The sequence below is a fragment of the Equus caballus genome, chromosome 7 (assembly GCF_041296265.1).
Source record: "Equus caballus isolate H_3958 breed thoroughbred chromosome 7, TB-T2T, whole genome shotgun sequence".
Lineage (NCBI taxonomy): Eukaryota > Metazoa > Chordata > Mammalia > Perissodactyla > Equidae > Equus > Equus caballus.
Window position 1 is genome coordinate 17,530,949 of NC_091690.1, and position 24,790 is coordinate 17,555,738.

Below are 24,790 nucleotides of genomic sequence, written 5' to 3' on the forward strand. Positions count from 1 at the left end.
ATTCTCTTCCTTGCTGGTTCTCATGAAACAAGCTGCCCTAGAGAGAGGTCCACATCACAAAGAACTGGGGGTGGCCTGTGGCCAACAACCAGCAAGGAACTGAGGCTCTTAGCCCAACAGTCCACAAGGAAATGAATCCTGCTGACATCAACATCAGCTTGGGGCCAGCCCAGTGCCATGGTGGTTAAGCTCACGTGTTCTGCTTCAGCACCCCACGGTTTGCAGATTCAGATCCCGAGCGTAGACCTATACACCACTCATCAAGCCATGTTGTGGCAGCATCCCACATACAAAATGGAGGAAGGCTGGTGCAGATGTTAGCTCAGGGCCAATCTTCCTCATCAAAAAACAAAAAAATCACAGCTTGGAAGCAGATTGCTTCCCAGTCAAGGCTTCAGATGAGACTCCAGCCCTGGCTGACACCATGACTGCAGCCTTGTGAGAGACCCTGAAGGAGAGGGCAGAGCAAAGCCATGCCCAGATGCCTGATCCATAAAAACTGTGAGATAATAAATGTCTGTTGTTTTAAGCCACTAAGCTTGTGGTAATCTGCTTTATGACAATAGATAACAGATACAAAGTTGAAACTCCAGACATTAGAAAGTTAAACCATATCTGTTTTGCTCTCCACTACATATCCAGTGCCTGGCACTTTGTTCTTACTCAATAAATATTTATTGAATGAGTGTAAATGGATAAAGAAATTATCATATATGCCCAAATATATGGTAACCCCAAATATAAGACACTTCCCCACTTTCCCAATGAAACGCAATAATCAGAGAAAGACAAGAAAGTACGATAGTGCCACGACACAGAAGCTGAGAGTGGCAAAACATTTTAAAAAAGGAAAAGATCATCAACACTACAATGTCAAAACCTAGAGAGAGAAGAGGTGGCGTTATGGCTGAAGAAACACAGTTGGATTGTCAAGCTGGAAGGTGCTAGATACCTTTGAAGGAAAGCTTTTTGTTAGCGGTAATGTCCAAAGTCAGATTCCAGGAAGCTGAGTGAGTAGAACATGAACAAGTGAAGGCACCAAACACAAATAGCTCTTTTAAAAAAATAATGAAAAGGAGAAGAGAGATGGGGAAAGAGTTTAGAACAAGCAGCAGAGTGGAGGACAAGGTTTTTTTTAATTATCTTGTTAAAGGATCAAGGAAACTTAAACACGTTCGGGAGATGAGCAGAAGGCAATGTGAGTGAAAACTTGAAGACTGACAAAAAGAGAATTAAAAACAGATGATGAAGACAGACAGTTCCTAGAAGGGTCAGGGACCAGGATTGAGAACATTGCAATCTGTATTTCAAATGTTCTCTGTGTAAAGACTCCTCCCAGAGTTGCTCTAAACAAAGGAGAAAACACCAAAACAGCAGAAGACACAGAATATCTGTTCTAAGAGTTTACAATGTATTCTCTCCTCCGGAATATTTGTTTCAGTAATTTGCAACTAACCTCAAACAATCCTAGCACAAGAGCAGAAAAAGAAACGGGAAGTTTGCTGAGTGAGACAACCCTTAATACACTTTATTTTTTTAATTTTTTTTTTTTTTGTATTTTTTTCAAGGAAGATTAGCCCTGAGCTAACGTGCCAATCCTCCTCTTTTTTCTGAGGAAGCCTGGCCCTGAGCTAACATCTGTGCCCATCTTCCTCTACTTTATATGTGGGACGCCTACCACAGCATGGCTTGCCGCGCGGTGCCATGTCCGCACCTGGGATCCGAACCAGTGAACCTCAGGCCGCCAAAGCGGAACGTGTGCACTTAACCGCTGCGCCACCAGGCCAGCTCCGCTTAATACACTTGTACAGCATCTACCACTCCCTACCATAGTGCCAGGCTATGAAGATACAAAACTGAATACACAGTCTCCGTGCCACAGAGGCTCAGGGACTACTGGGGAGAAACAGTCATGTAAACTAGTAATTAGGGCACAGCCAGACAAGTGCAAAAATGGGCTAGTTTAAAAAAACTTCAAGACTTCACTAGTCAGTCACAGTAAGGAAAGGCATTCCAAGCAGAAGGAATAGCATATACCAAGGCACAGAACCCTAAAACAATATGGCACATTCAGGGGTTTCAAGTCGGTTGGTGTAGCTGCTTCTCAGAGCGTAGGAGAGAAAAATGGCTGCAGATGAAGGTGGAAAAGTCAACAGAAGCCAGATCAAGAAAAGCCTGATACATAATGCTCTAGAGTGGTATTTTATCTTGCTAGTGGTAAGATCACTGAAATCTTCTAACTAGGAGGGAGTAAAGTGATTTGCGAGGCAGGAATTGAGCATTTCTGGGTCCCTAGCTCTGTAATAGTACATATGTCACAGCACATAGCACCAAAACATTACCCTTAATTCCTAACTTGGAAACCATGTTTCTTTAAAAGAAAGTTGGCAGAGACAAAGGAATCTAGAATAACACTGGGTTTTCTGGATCAAATACCTGGAAAGATAGCAACATGGTTAATCACAGTCTCAAAGACAGGAGAAAAAAGCACATTTGGAAAGGCAAATAACTCCATTTTGGACACGCTGGATTTTGCTTAATTGTGAGAAAATCAAGAAGAAAAGGCCAGTAGGCAGTTTGGAGCTGGGAAAAAGGATTGGGTTGGAGAAATAAATTTGGGAATCATAAGCACAAAAGTGGTAATTGAAGTTGGGATACAAATGAGATCACTAAAACATATGTACACCTAAAAACTGAAAAGAAAAGGGGGTGAAAAAGAAACACTCTGGGGAGGAGGGAGTGGGAGGAGGCAAAGGAGTAAAGGGGCACACGGGTACCGTGACGGATGGCAACTGGGCTTTTGGTGGTGAACAGGATGCAGGCTATACAGAGGTCAAATACAAGGAAGTACTCCCGAAATTTACATAATGTTATAAATCAATGCAACCTCAATAAAAAAAAAAAAAGAAAGAAATACTCTGGGAAACAGGAACATTTAAGGGGCCAGAGGAGGAAAAGGAAGTAGAGATGGGGATGAAAGGGTATGGCCAGAGAGGCAGGGAGAGAACAAGGCAGAAAGAACACTCTGGAAGTAAGAGAAGATGGTGTATCCAAGAGGAGACGCTCTACAGTTTGAACTGAAGCAAATTTCTCCTAATTGCTCTTCCCGCTCCACTCCCGCTCTCCACAAATCCAACCTCTACACTATAGCCGGAGTCAACGTTCAGAAGCTGATCCAGTGGGATCGTTCCTATGTCTAAAATCTTTCAGTGGTTCCCCTTTGCCCTTAGATGAAAGCCAAACTTTAAAAATGCCTACACGCCAACCTACCATCTGACCTCTGACCAGCTCTCCAGCCTCATCTTGGACTACTCTCTCAGAGCTTTAATTTTTAATTTAAAAATTTCTTAAAGGATATTTAAAATATAACAAAGTATAATGCATAAACAACCTGTATTCATATATCTATCAGGCAGCTTAAGGAATAAAACACTGGCAATATCAACATATCCCCCTTGTGTTTTCCCCAATCTCTTAGCCCTCCTGAGGTAATACTTTCCAGAGCTTGGTATTTATTATTCCATGCATTTCCATATATTTTAATATTTATATAAGTATTCCTAAGCAATAAATATCATTGTTTTGCTTGTTTTTACATCTCATATAAACAGTTTCATACTGTATGTATACTTTTGCAACTTGCTGTTTTGATCAACACTGTTTGAGAATCATCCACATTGATACATTAGTTCTAGTTCATTCCTTTCCATTACTATACAGTACTCCACTACATGAATATATCACACTTTATTTATCCATACCCTTATTGATATTTAGGTTGTATTCCAAATTTTTTTTTTGCTCTTGTAAACAATGCCTCTACATTCTTACGCATGTCTCCTGATACACATATCTAAGCATTTTTCTGGTTTTTAGCAAACTGGTGCACACGGGTTACTGATGTGCTAAGATAGAATCTCCTCGGCACTCAGGATGGCCTGATGGGGACCACTTAAGGCATCTGCTGGAAGCAGTGAACTCAGAGTACCCTACAAATATAATGACTTTCTATTTGGGTCATGAGGTTTAAAGGAATCATATTTAAGAGTGGAATTATTGGTCATAGGTCACAAGCATCTTCAACTTTACTTGTTTTGCTAGAATGCTCTTCAAGGGGTTCTATTCCCTCACGTAGTTTATTCTGTTACTCTCAAAAGGAAGGAAGTGAAGGAACCTCCACTCTTCAAGGAGGAGGAACAGTATCAGGAACCGGTCAGATCTAAAGACACTTTATTGGGCTAGTGAAGGGGATTTTCACCCAGGTGAGCAAAGGGTTAAGGACTTGCTCCCACAACAGTGTTCTATTCTTCTTTCTAGGGTTGCTCTGTTGTCTCAGGCTGATAAGGGAAACTGGATCTCGAGTTGCTACCTCCTTTCTCTTGTGCCCACTCCTTCCTGAAGGAGGCATGGTTTGCATTAAGTCTGGATTTTAGGCTGCCCTATCCTAGACATAAGAATTCACCACTTAGTCCTACTGGAGGGCACTAGAAGTCTACAAGTGCATGGGGCCAAAGCCAAAGAGTGAAAATTGCTTTCATTTTTGTGTCATTGTCCCCAGTCACATACTGCCCTCAGGAATCATTTGGAGAAGGGCACCTGGCCAAGGAAATGGCTCCAATTTCGTTGTTCAGTTAGTACCATCATAGCACACATTCTCAACATAATCCTCACAACAGCCCTGAGAAAAGTCTTAGCAGACCCCTGTTACAGCTGGGGAAAATGAGACTCAGCATGGTTCCGCAACTCACCCCCAGTCATACAGTTCATAAAAGGCAGAGGAAGTCAGTGCTCTCAGCTATTGAAAGACTACATCAGGAGGTTCAAATTTGCTTCAAGAGAAGAATCTAGGGAAACTTCTCCTCCTCTCTTCCTTGGAAGAAAGTCTCAGAATTGCCCATTTTTTTAAGTTGAAGAGACTGTGGCCCAGAAGATGATACACGAGCAGAGTCAATGCGCAAATTTTCTGACCATTAAACTTCTGCTGTCCCCCTCCAGCACATGGTCTTGGGACAGCAAGTGAGGTCATCCCTCACAGTTGATACCTTCTTATCTTCTGTATCTTTCTTCTCACTCTCCTTTCCCCATGTCCCTCTCTGTAGAGAATGTACCCTCCTTCACTTCTCCATTATGATTTTATAATATAACAGAGCTTATATTAAAAAACCCCTTCTTCAAAGGATCCTTGCTCCTCACCTTCAGGTCAGGAAAGGAGTCTAGCCTCATTTCTCTCCTACCAGTATGAAGATTGCTCCCCTGTATGTCAGGAAGGCATTGGATGTCCAAAGTACAGGGCACCAAAAATAATCAAGTGGCTGACAACCTAATCAAATCCAGAACATTTTTCACATCCTATAAAGGACTCAAAAGCAATTATACATTTGAAATAAGTGAGAATAAGAAGTGTGGAAGCACTAAGCCGTGTTCCCAAATTGACAAAATTCCTCTAGTAAGCTCATATTTGCATTCTAAAATAGCACAATTAAGCAAACTGTCCTCCAACTATAAAGTATAACCATCTTCAAAAAAAAAAAATGGAGAGTCACGGATTGAGTATGGAGATTTAAAGTTACAGGAATGCACTTCACTTGGCTCCAAATCATAATGACCTCATCTATAATGGAAAAGCAAGAGAGCAAGAGGAGAGTGAGTGGGTGAGTGAGCAAGAGAGAGAGAGAGGGAAGCTGAAGGGGATGGAAGTTGAATAAAGAGAGAAGGAAGAGAAAAACACAGACTTGTAGAGAGAGTTATCAAAGCCCTCAAAACATTTTTTGTTACTTATGGCTTCACATTTAAGTATTTGCATTTCACCACAAGGTCCTAGTTTGTATGCATTCTGAACTGAACACAGGGACTCTCTACACCGTAACAAAACCTGTTTCTTTCTAAGGGAAGCTGCCAGACGCAACGTGCATCTAACCGTGGGATATATCCTGTCACGGTTTTTCAAACGGAATCTCCACTGAAGTGAACTTCAATGGCAGGATATGGTTCAACTTCAAGACTTGTTTCCCAAGGCAGCTTCACGCTGTGGGAGCCAGGGCATCAGAAAGCCAAGCAAACAAGAGCTATGGATCATTGCGGGTAGGGCTAGGAAACAGGTGGAAGATAAACTGAGTAAGGTCACTTCTGACCACATTACTATTGGGCTACATTGTATGAATTTAAGCACTTAAGGATTGAAAAGATTTTTAAGGCATTTTATTATTCCCCTTATTTCTTCCAGAGAACCTAAGTACACATCTTAACATCCCTCCCATTCCAAAACACATACTCAAGTACATGCTTTCTTGAAATTACATCTTCTTTTATCTATTTATTCAGTCAGTAAGCTCTTGAGTCGTGTATTCACTAAAGTTTGTTGGGCACCTGATGTGTGCCAAGCACAAGGAATTCAGAATTTAAGACCCACATATTTCCCAGTCGCCAGACCCTCTTCTCCCCAGACCAGATCAGGAGCTCATACTGTGTGCCCTGAAAAAAATACCACATCCCTCTATCCCAGCACCCACCCAGCTTGTGGTTCTCCTTCCCCAATGATGCTACACCCCAAGAGGACAAGGACATTATATCCTCCATGATGAACAGAGTGCCTGGCACATACAAGTGCTTAAAGGATATTTGCCGTTGTTGAACACGGTAAGGAGCTTTCTTTCTAGTGAAGGAGACAGCCCTCCTAACACAGAAGCACAATAAAACGGGAAAGTGTCAAAATCGAGATATGTTTGTAGCCAAGGGGAAGGAAGGGTCAAGACTCTCCAGAGACAGTTCACAGAGGATGAGACACTTGATCACAGACCAGAAAGGTGAACAATTTCCAGGAAGATTCAGGAACAAAGGAAAGGGTATCATGTGTTTCTACCTAATTCAAATACTACATGCATAAAATAAACATTACAGAAAACATACATGCAACACAAGGATGGGAGTGATTCATTTCTTTACTTCTTCATTTGCAACATCGAGTTAGACCAACAGTCCGCTCCTTAGGGTATATTAAAAAAAATCATCAGAGGCTTTAAAAAAAAACACTGACAGCCCAAGCCAGTTGAATCAGACTCTCAGGAGGTGGGGTCCAAATACCAGTCTATTTTAAAAGCCTCCTCGACAAATCTAATACGGAATGAAGATGGCACCACTGAATTATTCTCTCCCTATTATTTGAAGTAAAAAGGAGTTCCAAATGACTGATAAAATGCATTGTTTAAATGCAAACCACACTTTTTTTTTACTTTATGTCTCAATAAATCTGTACTGCTAGGTTGCACATTGTCAGCTAAAGGCAGGATTTACTATCAGAGCTAAAAGACTTCTATAATGCATAGCTTTATTGGGGAGATTTTAAAATCCATCACATCTGCCACCTGTAAATACCTGGTACAGAATAATAACTTCCAGCACTTCCATAAAAATCCTATTATAAATCTGAAAAGAAATATTCATTTAGACCAATTCCTCACATTTAACACACAGGTTATCCAGTGTCTATTACTAGAGCATTTTAAATTATATTGGAAGCAAGCTACAAAAATCAAGAAGTAGTTTTTCTTTACACAGTGAGCAGCAGTCTAGAGGACCTGTTATATTCTTTCCATATCTACATTTCTATGACTCAAAAATTTAGCAATTAGTGTATCGTCTACTTCTAATAAGCATAAGTAGCTAGCAGTTTGGAAAAACCCACATTCTGATGTAATGAAGGCATATTCAAAACTCAAAGTTGCCAAGAAAGCCACATTTCAAAGAAAGAAAAGGCAGTCATATATATTATTACCTTAAAAGGAAGGCAAATTTGCATTTTCTTTTTCCCCATTGGATTATGTCTTACTTAGACTAGGCACTCAGTAAATGTTTATTAAATTAATGAATAAATGCTGCAATTAATTACTGAGATGCCATCATGTTAAAAAGGCAAGGTAGACAAATTTTGTAGATAGGAGATCCTTAGATGTGAACTCAAGGAATGTTATAGTGGAAGGAATATGAGCTCAGGAGTTCGATAAAACTGGGATCTAAATTTAAATTTGAAACATGCAAAATAAGAGAAACAGGAGCAGACAAGTGAAAAACAGTGGTTCGTGTCATTTGTTTTGTTTTGTAAAACGCTGGTGGAGACAGCACCCCAGGTGTAGCCTTCAGGAAAGGAGGAACACAGTGGAAGAAACTCTAGACTTTGAATCAGAGGACCTAACTCCAGCTCTTGTTAGTGTTAAGAAATTGAATAAGTCAGCCTCTCAAAGACTGTTTCTTTTTTTTTTAAATGGGGGTTCAAGGGTTAATTGATGTAACCTATGTAAAAGGACCTACCACTTTAGGTACTCAATGAATTGCATTTTCTTTCTTCCTCTGGCTCACCCAGGCTTTTGGAAACCTCTTGACCAAAGGTGTCCAATAGAACTTTCTGCGATGGAAATGTTGTATCTATGCACCATCCAATACAGCAGCCTCTAGCCATATGTAGCAAGTAAGCACTTGAAACAGGGCTAATGTGAATGAGGAAGTGAATTTTTAATGTTATGTAATTTCAATTTAAATTAAAATAGCCATCTGTGGTTAGAGGTACCATACTGGACAGTGTAGCCATGGCCCAGCATTGTCTAATAAAAGGTACTGCAGTGATAGAAAAGTTTGTCATCCTCATTTCAATAGCCACTTGAAATGTGGCTAGTAGTGTGAACAAGGAACTGAATTTTTCAATTTATTTCACTGTAATTCCTTTTAACTCAGATAGCCACATGTGGCTGGTGGCTACAGGACTGAAGAGCACAGCTCTAGACTAGTGCTTCTCAAACCTTAATACGATATGCATCACCTGAGGACCTTGTTAAATTGCAGGTTCTGGTTCAGGAGGTTTGGAGAGAAGCTGAAGATTCTGCATTTCAAACCTTTCACGTGATGCCTGTGCTGCTGGTCCACGGACCACACTTTGAGTAGCAGTGCTTCCAATTCTGAGGTCTCTCAACTCTAGGAATCCATGAAACTGGCGATGGGAATCCATGGGCTGTTCTGGAGCTGTTTTTTTTTGACACTTCAGAAAGCTTAACAGTAATTCTGACCATTGCTGGTAAGAATGCAAAGTGATACAATCCTAAAGGGGAGGAGGTGGCAATTTCTAGCAGTTTTACTCGTAGGAATCTATCCCAAAGATACTCTGGCAAAAATACAAAAGGCGTATATACAGGCTATTCATTGCAGCACTATTTATAATAGTAAAAGACTAAAGAAAAAACCTGCATGTCTAACAATAGAGGACTAGCCAAATCAACACAAAGGGGTACGGTGCAGCTGTAAAAGCAAGGCCAACGCTCCTGTGCACTGATCTAAAGCAACCGCCAGGATATCTAAAAAAAGAAGCAAATGTGGAAGAATGGGTATGGAATGCTAACATTTACCTATATTTGTTAATATTTTTAAATGGAAAGATAGGACAAAAACTGTTCTTAAAGTCACCTATAGGTCAGGAAAGAGCAAAGTAAAAGATAGATGTCCAAATATACCTTCTTTTATAGATTTGTCTTTGAAGCTATGTAAATATTTTACATAACCATGAAACAAAAATTAAATTTTAAAAAAAGCTGCATCTAAAATAAAAAACAAAACTGAAAATGATGGGGCCAGTCCAATGGCGTAGCGGTTAAGTGCGCACATTCCACTTCTCGGCGGCCCAGGGTTCGCCAGTTCGGATCCCGGGTGCACACATGGCACCACTTGGCAAAAGCCATGCTGTAGTAGGCATCCCACATATAAAGTAGAGGAAGATGGGCATGGCTCTTAGCTCAGGGCCAGTCTTCCGCTGCAAAAAGAGAAGGATTGGCAGCAGTTAGCTCAGGGCTAATCTTCCTCAAAAAAAAAAAAAAAAAAAAAACTAAAAGTGAACTTAATGATGTGTTAAGTTGGTGGCAAAACCAAGCAGAGAAGAATTATTTCAAGTAACTTTAAAACACACTAATTTGGCAGTACCCTCCTAATAGAATATACTATAGAAATAAAAAGAGCTGTAAAATATTTTAAACTGTTTGGAAGTGGCGTTGATATTATTTTGAGACTGTGCATGTGTACTGTGGAATAAAGTAAATAAGAAACTATATTGAAGTATAGATTTTTGCTTCAGGAAGAAGGAGATGAAGATGTAAGATTGAAGAGGTTAAGTTAAAAACCCTATAGTTCTGAACTTTATGAAAGTTAGAATTAACTAATCAGGCATTTTATTATTTTTTAATTTATGTTTCCTATCTCTGTCCATTGAAAAGCCCTGAAACAATGACCAACCAACTAATGAGGAATACTCCTAGTGCCTAGAATATGGCAACTAAATGCTACTTCCCACTAAAAAGAACTAGAGCTCCTTGGAAATGGCTGATTTCAGGCCTGGGGCAAGAAAGGTACAAAATAAGCCTGGAACACCTTACCACACCAAATGGCAAGAGAGCTATCAAAGACTAGTGGAGTGAGGACAAAAAGACATTCTGAGCATCCACACGAATGACTGCAATGGATTGAAACACCCCAAATATGTCAGAATTCATAAGTTAATAGCAATACTTAAAATTAAAATAAAATAACACTCATTGGTCATCTTTGGAGGATGCTAGGGAACCAACCCATTACTTTGAAAACTGGTAAATGAAGGGAAAGAAGCAAACATTTATCCCGCCCTTTCTACACAAATTATACCTCAGGGTAATGAGTTGATGACGGGGAGTTTATCTTTGTAGAAATATGTGGATAATAAATAAAAACGGAATGACAGAATATCATTTTACAGCCCCTAATAAAATAATGAACCTAAGCAGTAAACCTCAATAGTTTCTAAAATAAAAGACAGACGAGCAAACCTTATGCTCCTCCTGATGGCAAGGCATAACATCTAAGACACATTCTTGCCAAAAAAAATAGGACCACAGAGTTTTTGACAGGGGTCCATGGAGCATGTGCATGAAAATATTCCAGGGAATCTATGAACTCGGCTGGGGAAAAAAATACATCCTGATTGTCAGTAACATTTAACTGAAGTTTAACATTCCCTTCAATTACGATCACAGGTAAGAAACTGCAGCAGTACTAACAGTACCTAGGACTTGTTGCCAAAGAATTCACAGACATTTTCAAATCATACAACTGTTGCAAAATTTCAAAATATCATTTACATTCATCACTACTTCAAAATCATGGTAGTTAAAGATCAATTGTGAAACCAGCAAACAGTTAGCCATTGATGATTAAAAAGCTAGTAACTAAAGCTTTTTTTCCTTTTTGCAATTACTGATTATAGCTTTAGCTGTTTAACCCACCCATTGTTAACTGTGCTGTTTAGGCAATACGCTACTGACTCCCACTAGGTTCCTATAGATAACATCTCCCTGGAGCCTGGGTCACCATGGTAAGGGGTGTTTTGAGCTGTTTTTCAGGAATTAGAACCCCTTGCCCACTTCAGGCCGGTTGAGACCACCTCGCCCCCCGCTACTCCATAAATATCCCTGATAAATTTTCAGGGAAGCGGATTTGAGACTCATTCTCTCACTTCCTCATTTGGCTGCCTTGTGATTAAAACCCTCTCTCTGCTGGAATCTCATGGTCTTGGTGTTTGGCTTTCCAGGCAGCGGGCAAAAATGAATCTGGTGCAGTAACAACTGGGAAAACTTGTTATTTAATGAGCTTTTTTTTTTCTTGAGGAAGATTAGCCCTGAGCTAACATCTGCTGCCAATCCTCCTCTTTTTGCTGAGGAAGACTGGCCCTGAGCTAACATCTGTGCCCATCTTCCTCTGCTTTATAGGTGGGACGCTTGTCACATCATGACTTGACAAGCAGTGTGTAGGTCCGCACTTGGGATCCAAACCAGAGAACCCTGGGCAAACATGCAAACTTAACCAGTGCACCACCAGGCCAGCCCCTTTAATGTGCATTTTAAAGGAGAAAAGCACATATATTAACATATATTACAATATGTTTTTAATAATTTAATACCTAAATAGTTGCAATTGGTTTCCATTATAATCCTATGTATTTTATTTTATCCATTTAAAAACATTCTGAGAAGAAGATACTGTAAACCCACCAGAAAGATACAATCAGCAAAACCCAGGATGTGGAAAACTCTACATGATGAATGAACTGTTTCTTCAAAAATAAACTGCAAGAAAAAAACAGCAAGAGAAAAAGGAAGCCTCAGAAGGAAGAGATATAGATATAAGAAACCGTTGAAATGTATGGGCCTCATGTACATCTTGATTTGAACAAACGATTTAAAAATTATGTGATAATTGGGGAAATCTGAACATGGACTAGATACGTGATATTAAGGAACCATTGTTAATTTTCAGGTGGCATAATGGTATTATGACCATGTTTTGTAAGTCCTTATCTTTTAGAGATTAATACTAAAATAATTATGCATGAAATTATATGATGCCTGAAATTTGCTTTAAGATAATCCAGGGGAGGTGAAGTGAAGAGGTGTAAATTAAACAAGATGAGTTGATACTTACTGCAACTGGGTGACAGATACATCACAGTACATAATAGACTCCACTTGTATTTAAACTTTCCCATAATAAAAAGGTTTTTTTAAAAACACCTAACAGAAACCCTACATTTACCTCACATATATTTGCTTTCGGCTATAATTACACCATCCAAGTGTGGGAACACTCATTTCCTCCTGTTAATCAGAAGCTTTAGTGTCTAATTAGTTAAAAGAAAGAGAAAATAAATTATTATTTAACCAATGCAAGTTAGAGGAGTTTCAAAATCTATCAAAATATATAATTCCTGGCAGAAAAACAATCAAAGAGGTATAATGGAGGAAAACCCTAAAGACGGCTGACCTAATACAAAATGCCTCACACTGCATTCTGCTTAAGACATGTGCTTGGCTCCCCAGGTAGGTTGTAGGCTTCTAAAAGGCAGAAACAATGTCGTAGTCATCTTTGTTTAGCCAGCACGTGAATCAGGATGGGCTGGCTGAATTGCTGCAAAGGTGAAAAAATGCCACCAGAGAGAGGTCTTTCTGAAGGCTCTATTAGTCTATCTGCAGCAGGGGAACTACAATGGACCACAAAAAGAAACCATTCTACATTGTAACTTGGAAATGTGTCAACCCAAATACCACCAGAAAGCATTCAACTTTAAAATGAAAACGTAAAATAAGTTGCAATGCACATTGAAATGAGACAGAGCAATAGCGATCTACTCTGCTGGGCAATATAAATTCTAGAAAAAGGAAAGTTGCCAAGTTATCACAGTTTCTCCAGTCCTCATACAGGAGCAAGAGTCCCCTGATCCATTAACAAGTCAATCTCAACTGCCTGGAAGGCAGATACCAAGAGTAGTAGATACGGTGTCATGAAGTAGGGGGTGGGTCTAGATCCAGCACGGGACTACATCCAGTCACTTTAGTTGAAACTCAGGATGTTTTCAACCAAAGTGAACGTCAACCTCCGGGCCTTCCCAACTCAGCTACTTCCTGGAACTGTTTCATTCTATTCTGACTCTGCAGGAACAAGAGAGAGACTAGAGCCAAAGGCTACTAGTGGAAGGGGAAGTCAATGACTACATTGATTGATGGATCAAATTGCCTGATTGAGCCTTAAAATTCACAGAGAATTTGGGTGGGATTAGAGGACATTTTTTGGTTGTTTTCTTCTTTATCCATTTTGTACACAGCAAGGTAACACTGAAGACTTCTTTTTTTTTTTTTTTTTGAGGAAGATTAGCCCTGAGCTAACATCTGCTGCCAATCCTCCTCTTTTTGCTGAGGAAGACTGGCCCTGAGCTAACATCTGTGCCCATCTTCCTCTACTTTATATGTGGGACGCCTACCACAGCATGGCATGCCAAGCGGTGTCACGTCCGCACCCGGGATCCGAACCAGCGAACCCTGGGCCGCCGAGAAGTGGAACCTGTGAACTTAACCACTGCGCCACCGGGCCGGCCCCATGAAGATTTCTGGACTCCTCGTTTTGAGTCCTCATGTTATTGGGGATTCACAGCTCACCTTCCTTCTTTTATTTCTCCCCCAACTCCTTATGCCCTGTGATTCTCTGTTGACAATTCAAGATTTCCAAACTGCTGACTTAAAGCTCCTTGGACTTGCCAATGGGGTATCCATCATCATCAAGTATTATTTATTTATTACACCCATGCTAATGGACCCCATCAGAAGACCTTACTTTATGTTTTTTATAGTGTCTCGCAATTTACAAAAACTATTCTATACCCTATCTTATTTGATTTTTGATCCGTTTAACAATGCTATAGGGTTACAGACAAAAACACTGAGGCTGAGAGAGGTGAATGGGTTGCCTAACTGACGTTGTTCAAAAGCGGCAGAATCAGGTACGAAATACAAACCCACAGCACAAAGTAGAACGCTTCTGCTAGCCCAAGTTCCCTCCCACAGGATTCTGTTAAAATAACTTCAAAATAGAGGATCCATTCCTTCTTTTTTTTTCTTCTAACCATATATTTGATGAAAATGGATGAAGCTACAAAAATACAGGTTGGCTGATTCTAATTCCATCTCTGTCTGTTAATTCCTCACCTTTCATCTGAGCAGTGAATATGACTTCAATATTATATTTTATAATAGAGAATGTATCCTATAACTGCAAACTCAGTTATTATAGAATAAATTAGCAACTATAGAATTATAATTATTTGGCATTTTACTTAGACTTTTGTGTGCAAATATATCCTAACATACTCCAAACAGTTTAATAAATACCGTCCACACTACTGAAGTATGCAACCTTCTGCAGTACCTGACAACTTTAATTATCACATTATTATCCCACAGCTACCAATATCAAATCCTCCGGAAAATTACAGTTAAGCAGAAAATCAAAAGGACTTTAGTTGAAGGGACCAGCACTCAATGCCTTGATTGGCTACTGAACCTTAAAACACACACACAGAAGTGTGGAGAGAGAGAGAAGAGCCACTTGAGGTATTTGAAACTAACTGGACCTATGGACCGGACAGAGCACACCTGGAAACCTGCAGCCTTGTCCAGGTTGCTGATCTAGCTCAGGGACAATCAAATCAAGTGTCTGTTTTCAGGTGAAGCAGGAGCCTTTGCAGTAAGTACACCACTCCAGACGTTCTACCTGGGGCCTGCAACGTGGGAATTTTCCTTGCCTGCTTAGCGGCAAGAGTCCAACCTGGAAAGCAACGTCAACAGCCCACAGTGGCCTTTATTACCGTCCTCGTAATCATACCCAGTTCAATTCAGCAAATATTTTTGTAGTACCTAGTAGAATCCTGACACTGTGCCAGGCTCTGGGAATACGGAGAAACAGAGCCCCTGCCTTCATGGAATTCACAATACAGCAGTGAAAAAAAAAAAGCAGTAAAGAAACAATTAGGATGAGACCATGAGACCTAACCTAATCTGAGATTTCACAGAAGGCCTTACTCACGAAGCGATGGTTCATCTGAGACTTGAAGAATGAAGACAAGTTGTTTGGATCAAGTGACGGGGGACAGGAACTGCTGTTCCAGAGGGAACAGTATTGTGAACTCTCAGCACGACTGGAGCCTGGAAATGCAGCTCATCCAAAGGAACTACCAGCTACCAAATGTCTTCCAACCTGTGGTAGAACTTGAAAAGAGGCTGGCGACTCGTGGTTGATTATTTCAAATGATGAGCATGTGCAAAAGGTTGTGGGTTTAGATGAGCTGAGGTTTTCTGGACATTTTACGAATTATTGCTTACATTTTTACCAACATCCAGGTGGTCTTATTTCTTTGTGCTCTAAAGCTATTTTTATTACAACTATCTTTAGATTCTACCACTAAATGCAGTAGGCAGACTAATGGCTCCCCCCAAAAATGCCCATGCCCTAGTCCCCCGGAACCTGTGAATAAGTCTCCTTATATGGTATGATATTGCAATATAATAAGAAATATATACTTTGGTCTTTGCTCCTGGCTAGACCTCCTAAAACCCTTGTAATTTCCTAAGTGATAAAAGTGTAAGGAGCATCTTTTGTTATACTTGGTTCTTGTCGTCAGTTGCTGAAATAGCTCCAGAACGATAAAGGTGAAAGGAGGGTCTTCTGCTATTCATAACAAGCCCCTTTCAAGCACATCCGAGTTTAGGGTAATGAGGTAAAAGTGACCTTCTGGGTGAAGCCCCTAAGGACGGGGGGTTGGTTGCCAAGGGTACCAACCTGTGATTAGAGGGTTGGAACTTTCAGCCCTGGCCCCAGGGAGGGCAGAGGGGCTGGAGGCTGAGTTAATCACTCATGCCTATGAAAACAAAACCAAAAGGATTCAAGTCCTTCCGGGTTAGTGGACACCTTGAGGTGCTGGGAGGGTGGTGCACCTGGAAAGGGCACGGAAGCTCCATGCCCCTTTCCCCATACCTTGCCCTACACATCTCTTCCATCTGACTGGTCCTGAGTTGTATCCCTTTATAATAAACTGATAATCTAATAAGTAAACTGTTTTCCTGAGTTCTGCGAGCCACTCTAGCAAATTCTTAAGCCAGAGGAGGGGGTTGTGGGAACCTCTGATTTATAGTCAATGGATCAGAAGTATAAGGTGACAACCTGGAACTCATGACTGATGTCTGAAATGGGGAGGGGAGGCAGTCCTACAGGACTGAGCACTTAACCGGTGGGGTCTGCACTAACTCCAGGTAGTTAGTGTCACAACTGAATCATAGGACACCCAATTTGTGTCCAGAGAGTTGGAGAACTGGTTGATATGAGAAAAAAAAAACCCACACATTTGTTGCTGGAAGTACTGAGTATAGGAAAATACAGTTTTTTCCTTTTACATAGCAAAAGGGATTTTGCAGATGTGAATAAGGTTAAGTACTTTGAGATGAGGAGATTATCCTGGATTATCCAGGTAGGCCCAATCTAATCAGACGAATCCTTAAAAGGGAGACCCTTTCCCAGCTGTGGTCAGACGGAAATGTCACTAACAGGAGAAGGGTCAAAGAGATGCAACCTTTCCAGCTTTGAAGATGGAGGAAGGGGCCACGAGCCAAGGAATGCAGGTGGCCTCAGAAGCAGGAAAAGGCAAGGAAATCCATTCTCCCCTAGAGCCTGCAGAAAAGAACCCCACCAACACCTTCATTTTAGCCCATGAGACCCGTGTCAGATTTCTGCCCTACAGAACTGTACAATAATAAATGTGTGTGTTTTAAGCCACTAAATTTGTGGTAATTTGTACTGACAGCAATAGAAAACTAACAGACTAAGTCAACAATGCGTGTGATACTTTAAAACAATATTGGAATCATAATGTTATAACCATTTACATTCATCTCAATGAATTGCCTTAGTAACGAGATAATCACATCAAATAAACAGAGTCTATTAAATAACTGCCGACAAAGCTGCTCAGGAGCCATCCTGGATTAAAACACTTTCATCACTTGCCAGGAAGAAAACAAAACCATGCCATCAAGCCAGAAACTCTCCAACTAGTTTTATGCAAACCAACAAAAACAAAAATTATAAAGCCAGTGATTTCTCCTTATATGTTATGTCCTGCATGACTCTTAGATAGCGAAAAGTACAGGAGAAACATATTAATACTCTTTCACCCTCTATACAGTAAAAGGAAAGGAGGCAAGTGCCAGCCACTATACTGAGCTCTTACATATATGAACTTACTGGATTTTCACACAGCCCTAAAATGTAAGTATCCTTTTGCCAAAGTTCAAGTCTTTTAACCAAGCTCATATGGCAAATAAATAGCAGCACTGGATTAAAATCCAAATAAGATTCAAAAGCCTGTGTTCTTTCCATTCTGCCACATTAAGAAAATGAAATAATTATGGGAAGGAAGAGTAGGAAATGTCCCCAGTTCCAGAATGATGACCTTTCAATTCCTACGGCATTTGGGCTGTAACTGTCTTTCCCCTTTTCTACATCCCGCCTGTAGTGTTTTATATGTTTGTTGCATTTGCTTTACTGGATTATAAATGCAGAAACTGTTTCATGGATATTTCTGTCTTCTCTTATACACATATCTGTACAATGTCTAATACTGTTACTATAGTTACTATTATTATTGTCACTATTACTATTGTTACTGTTGCTATTACTGCTATTATTAACAGTAGTAATAATCATATCTAACACTTACTGAGTGCACCCTCTGTCCCAAGCACTGTTCTAATAATTTCACAATTTCATAGTCCTAATTCATTTAATCCTCCCAAGAATTTTATGAGGTAGGCACTATTATCATTGCTATTTATAGATAAAGAAACTGAGGCACAGAGATGTTAAACAACTTGTGCTATATCACACAGCTAGCAAATGGTAGAACCTGGAGAATGCCCCAAGCAGCGTGGCTCGTAACCACTGTTATATTGGAAGTACACTACTGGCATCTATTAGGAACCCAAAAAACCCCTCTTCTTACTCTAAAAAAAGTGAGGTGACGGGGCCGGCCTGGTGGTACAGTGGTTAAGTTCACATATTCTGCTTCTTGGCGGCCCAGGGTTGCCAATTCGGATCCTGGGTGCGGACATGGCACTGCTTAGCAAAAGCCATGCTGTGGTAGGCGTCCCACATATAAAGTAGAGGAAGATGGGCATGGATGTCAGTTCAGGGCCAGGCTTCCTCAGCAAAAAAGAGGAGGACTGGCAGTAGTTAGCTCAGGGCTAATCTTCCTCAAAAAAAAAAAAAAACCATATAATAGTGGGGATTATGATACCAAGCAGAGAGAACAATTGATCTCTAACAAGTCATCCAGCATCTCTAACAATAGGCACTGACTGATTAACACGACCCCTTTAATTATATATTCTACAATTATTTTAATAAGGGTTTTGTTTTTTTTTTTTTTTGAGGAAGATTAGCCCTGAGCTAACTGCTGCCAATCCTCCTCTTGTTGCTGAGGAAGACTGGCCCTGAGCTAACATCCATGCCCATCTTCCTCTACTTTATATGTGGGACACCTACCACAGCATGGCGGGCCAAATGGTGCCATGTCCACACCTGGGATCAGAACCTGCGAACCCCGGGCCTCCAGAAAGTGCGCACTTAACTGCTGCGCCACCAGGCCGGCCCCAGGGGTGTTTTAATGAAAATGAGAGGATATGAAATCTATTTATGATATCCTCCCTCTGTCTTCCAGTCTTTGATGGGCTGAAATGAGAAAGTGTGAGACACGTTTTCAAATCACCAATCTGGACAGGAGTCAGAGGAACTCGAGTACTACAGCCGAGACGGGAGGAGGGGGTAGCATAAAGTTTGGGCAAAATCTGAGGACTCGGCGTCTCCCTCCGGAATCCTCCGTCCTCCTAGACTCCTCTGTGAGAACGCGGAGAGGGGCGCCAAAGGCCAGGAACAGGAGCTCCCGGAGGGCCGACAAGGGGTCGCAGGGATGGGGAAGGGGCGACTGGGAAGGACAGGATTAGTACTGAGTACCGAGTGCACTGCCGCTTCAAGAGTCTGGATGAGACGCTTGACGACCCTGTGACAGACATACACCCTCTCTCTACCCTCCTCCGTCTGGCACAGGCACTGAAGAGAACAGTATAACCCTGTTCTCAACAGGCAGCCAAGAAGCCACAGCCCATAAATTTTTAAATTCCTAATACTGCTTCCCACTGAGGCAGAATAGAAAGTTTGGAAGGACTATTTTTTTTTAACTATTGTAAAATCTAAATACGACTCCCTGTGAACCATCAAAACAAAAATAGTTTTCAAAACTTGAGGGTTTTGTTTGTTTTTTGTTTTGTGTGATCTGAACTGTAAAATGTAATCCTCAGAAGACAGAACAGAAGAATGAAAGAATAGAAGAATGAAACCAACAGGGACAGCAAAGCACAAATAAAGAGACAGGCAGGGAATCCCGGTGTGGTTTGGGTTCCTGGCTGCAGCTGCTCCTCTCGTCTCTCTGTGGTTTGGCACTTTAGCTTTCTTCGAATTCTGTAAAGTAATAAATCCTCTTTTTTCACCTATGCCAGTGGTGAGCTGGATTTCTGCTAACAACCAAACTAATACACTCATCAAACACCAACCAGGCACCAGGAGAAAAGAGGAATATACGCCTGATCTAGAAAGTTCCTAGAGACTTGGCCTGTGACAGAAACGCCAGGCGTAAGGGAGATTTCCTGTGAGTCATGTTAGCCCCGCCAGCCTTTCAACAGTTCTCCGGCCTCAAACCAGAAAAACTCCCTCCCCTCCTGAATCAGCTTTGACTGCTCCTAATTTCATCCAGCCGACTCTTGACTACTCTCACACGTTTCAAATGAACTGCCATCCAGCAGGAGAAGTAAATGAGCATTAGTGGGGAACCTGATGCAAGCCCCTAATATTTTCAACTTTCAGCTGGTATCTTTTTTTTTTTTTTGAGGAAGATTAGCCCTAAGCTAACTGCTGCCAATCCTCCTCTTTTTGCTGAGGAAGACTGGCCCTGAGCTAACATCCATGCCCATCTTCCTCTACTTTGTATGTGGGACGCCTACCACAGCATGGCTTTGCCAAGCAATGCCATGTCCACACCCAGGATCCGAACCGTCAAACCCCAGGCTGCCGAAGCTGAATGTGCGCACTTAACCGCTGCACCACCGGGCCGGCGCCTCAGGTGGTATCTTTAAAATCCATGTAAACTGCATTGTGTATAGAGCAATCTGTTTAACCTAAAAATAATGTGCAAAAGATGGGTCTTTCACAGGTAATACGAGTATTTCATAGGTAATATGGGTATTGCACAGAAGTGGAAACACGTAAAGCAATAAACATACAGAGACCCAACTTCATTAGTGATCCTGGATATGCAAATTAAGAGATACTCTTTCACATTCATTTCACTGTCAAAAATTTAAAAGTCTGATAAATACCAAGTGTTAGAAATGATGTTTGTTTCACAGGATTTCTCATACTCAGCTGGTGGGAGTGTAAATTGGTACAACCACTTTGGAAAAACAGTTTGGCATTATTTTATGAGGTTGAACAGACACATACCCTACAATCCAGCAATTCCTCTCCATGTAAATGTGCACGTGTGTGTATAAAAAAGCTCTTATCCATGATCAACAGGAGCCATGTAAAAGAATGTGCCTAGAAGTCCTGTTCACTACAGCAAAAAACCTGGAGAAAACTCAAATGCCCATCAACAAAATTAATGAATAAAGTGTGGCATATTCACAGGAAAGAGTATTATCTAGAGTCAAAGGAGGGGTTTTGCAGCATCAGGCAACAATATGGATGAATCTTAGCAATGCGATACGGCAGGGAGGATAAATCCCAACAGATTACATGTAGTATGATATCCTTTTAACCAAGTAAAAAATGATAATAAAAAACATTTTTTTAGAAATACATAGAGGTACAAAACTATGTAAAACCGAGAGCAAGTACGGGCCGGCCCCGTGGCTAAGTGGTTAAGTTTCTGTGCTCCACTTTGGCAGCCCAGGGTTCACAGGTTTGGATCCTTGGTGCGGACCTATACACCACTCATCAAGCCATGCTGCGGCAGCATCCCACTAGAAGAACTAGAATGACCTACAACTAGGATATACAACCATGTCCTGGGGGTTTGGGGAGGAAAAAAAAGAGGAAGATTGGCAAGAGATGTTAGCTCAGGGCCGATCTTCCTCACCAAAAAATCCACAAAAAAAAATTAGAAAATAAAACTGAGGGGCCGGCCTGGTGGCATAGCAGAAGTGCACATATTCCGCTTTGGTGGCCCAGGGTTTGCCAGTTCGGATCCCAGGTGCAGACATGGCACTGCTTGGCAAGCCACGTTGTGGTAGGCGTCCCACATATAAAGTAGAGGAAGATAGGCATGGATGTTAGCTCAGGGCCAGTCTTCCTCAGCAAAAAGAGGAGGATTGGCAGCAGTTAGCTCAGGGCTAATCTTCCTCAAAAAAATAAATTAAATAAATAAATAAAACTGAGAGCAAGAGAATGGTGAAAGGAGGATTCAGGATGGTGACTATCTCTGGGGAAGAAGTGGGTGGAAGAGAGGATGACCAATAGGCGATGTAAATTACTGTCACAATTCTAGTTTTAGAGCTAATGGTGGGTTTACAAGAACTTACTGCATAAAATAATTAATTTAGCCTTTCATGGGCCAATGATGAAAGTGTGTCATGAGCCAGGGATTATGATTAATCCACTTCCATTCAACTGGAGTTCAAAAACTAAATTAAATGATGCTCCAGGAAGATGCATTATATTTATCCTGTGACTTTATATACTCTCTGGAACCCCTGGGAATACAAATATCCCAGAGCAAAAACCCCAGGGAGTAATTTGTCCAAGGCCTGTATTTTCTGTTTGCTGCCCAGCTCACAAGAGGCAGGGCAGCACAGTGTTTAGGAGCACAGGCTCTGGGGCCAGATTGCTCTGGGGAGTTGGAGGTAAAGCCTGGTTGCATTCCTTACTACTGTGTGACTAATCCTGTTAAGGGAAACTCCTTAACCTCTCTGTGCTTCAGCTTCCATATGTATCAAATGGGGCTAGTCAGGATAGTATTATAATTACTGCAGAAAGTTATTGTAAGGATTACAGGAGTTAATCCACCCTGAGGTCCTGGAATACTGTGGTTCCTCTAGGTACACAGAGTAATAAACTTTACTCAGCAAAGATTGGCTTTTATAATTATTTTTCTCTCTGACTTGAGTGCACTGTGAAAAGCTTGGGAAAGCCTCCTCTAAACTCTTCTGGGCAGGCTCATCCCTGCCTTCTCTGGGAAGCTCTGAGTCACCCAGCACAATCCTAGCCTCAAGCTCCCAGTAAGGATTTGCTGGACTGAAGAAACTGAGTCACTGTATTCCTTAAATACTCTGGTTTCCAAGGAATGACTAAAAAGAAGTTTGGGTCTTAACTGTGGTTTTTCATGGAATCTATCTCTGCATCATTAACATAAATAACCAAGTTTTTGTGACATGTCACTTATCTGATTACTTTAATTAAGAGTCCTGTAATAACCATCAAAAGAAAAAAGTCCCCAAATCTGTGCACTAAGTTTTTATAATTTGTTAAAATGAAACCACTTAAATCTTTATACAGGGCCTATTTATACTTTGATTACAAGCACTTCTAAGAAACTGGGTTATGTGGTTTCTACATTGTTAATAGGTTAGAAGTCATAATTTAGAAAGAAGGCTGGCTCCCAGAGATGTGCTCAGTAACACAGAAAAAATCACATGAGACAACTGTGAGAAAAAGTCAGAAAAAAAATAAGACAATTCACGTCAGAGGCCCCTGAGCAGATTACTGCCACTTAGCAGGATAATTAAAGTTCATAATGATAATCCTGAATCATGAAGAAAGGGTGATATGTGAAATATACTTTGTTTATTAAAAGGCAAGTAGTCTCATATATTTGTTTTAGATATACCATGAAGCCTTTATTTCAAAATATCTCTGAAAACTCCTCTTCAGAAATAGCCTAATTTTATTTCAGTCCTAACTCTTACAGTTTATTTACCAAATCTGGTTGTAAATAGGTTTTTATGGTTTCAGTTCACGGCCAGGCACAGAGTAGCACAGATACATCAAAGATGAAGTACTATCTGTGGCCTTAAGGCATTCTCCCAGGTTAGTGCTAATTACCTTGTACGTCACAATATGTAGACGTCATGAGTTAGGAACAGGTTCCCTGAAGGGTACAGAGGAAGGGCACCCAACCCAAGATGTGTGTGAAGAGACCAGAAGGAGCCAGGGAAGAAGACTGCCTGACTTGGTGCTGTCTACAAGAGACTGTCACCAGCCATAAGAAGTCAGATAGGACAAGCACTCGAAGAGAGAACCACAGGAGTAAAGGCGCTGACCACAGTGTGTACGAAGGAATCAGTGGTTTGTCGTAGTTGCTGGAGCACCACGTGAGAGATGGATGCTCTGGGAGACGAGCCTGGAGAGGGAACTGCGGCCAGTGATAGAGGGCCTTGTAGTTCATGTCAAGAGGCTTGAGCTCTCACAAAAGGACAAATATTGCAGGACTCCACTTATATGAGGGAGCTAGAATAGTCAAATTCATAGAGACAGATAGTAGAATGGTGGTTACCGGGGGCTGAGAGAGGCGGACGCAGAGTTAGTGTTTAACAGGTACAGAGTTTCTGTTTGGGATGATGAACAAGTTCTGGAAATGGAGAGTGGTGATGGTTGCACATCATTGTGAATATATTTAATGTCACTCAATTGCACACTTAAAAATGGTAAAAATGAATAAAAAATAAAAAAATTTTTAAAAATAAAAATAAATAAATAAAAAATTTAAAAAATTAAGAAAGATTAAAAAAATGGTAAAAATGGTAAACTTTATGTTATGGTTATTTTACCACAATAAAAACCACTAAAATTCTAATAATGTTCAGGTAAAGAAAGAGGGTGAGGGGAGAGGAAGGAAGGGGAGGGAAGAAGGTTGGGGAACAACAACCAGAAGCAGCAGCAAGAGCTAGTGCTTGAGCTCCATCCAGTAATCAGCAGCCCCCAGATTTGTTTCAGCTGCAGAACCTTTCTTCAGACATCTTGCATAAAAGCCAAACTATAGGGGCCCCATGGCCTAGTGGTTAAGTTCAGTGCACTCCATTTCAGTAGCCCAGATTCAGTTCCTGGGCGTGGACCTACACTACTCATCAGCAGCCATGCTGTGGCAGCAACCCACATACGAAATAGAGGAAGAGTGGCACAGATGTTAGTTCAGGGCAAATCTTCCTCAGCAAAAAAAAAAAAAAGCCAAATTATAAAACAGGCAAAGCAACAGACCTGGTGGGGGTCAGAGGCTGGCCCAGAAGCCCACCAGCTCCTATTTCCAAACTTGCCCCTATAATGGATCCTAAGGAACCTCCAGGGAACCCTAAGAACTCCCTCA

The 24,790-nt window shown here is 41.0% G+C and overlaps 1 protein-coding gene across 4 annotated transcripts in view; it reads right to left on the reverse strand.

The window, feature by feature from the left end:
• The window catches only part of SLC35F2 (solute carrier family 35 member F2), a 49,801-nt gene that overhangs the window by 19,489 nt on the left and 5,522 nt on the right, over positions 1-24,790 (reverse strand). Inside the window, exon 1 of one of the 4 annotated variants that reach the window (XM_070273579.1) lies at positions 9,495-9,790. The exons of the other annotated variants lie outside the window; for them this stretch is intronic. The gene's annotated coding sequence lies outside the window, so the exon portion shown is untranslated. Of the gene's footprint in view, positions 1-9,494; positions 9,791-24,790 lie in introns of those variants that run through there. 4 annotated transcript variants of the gene reach the window in all.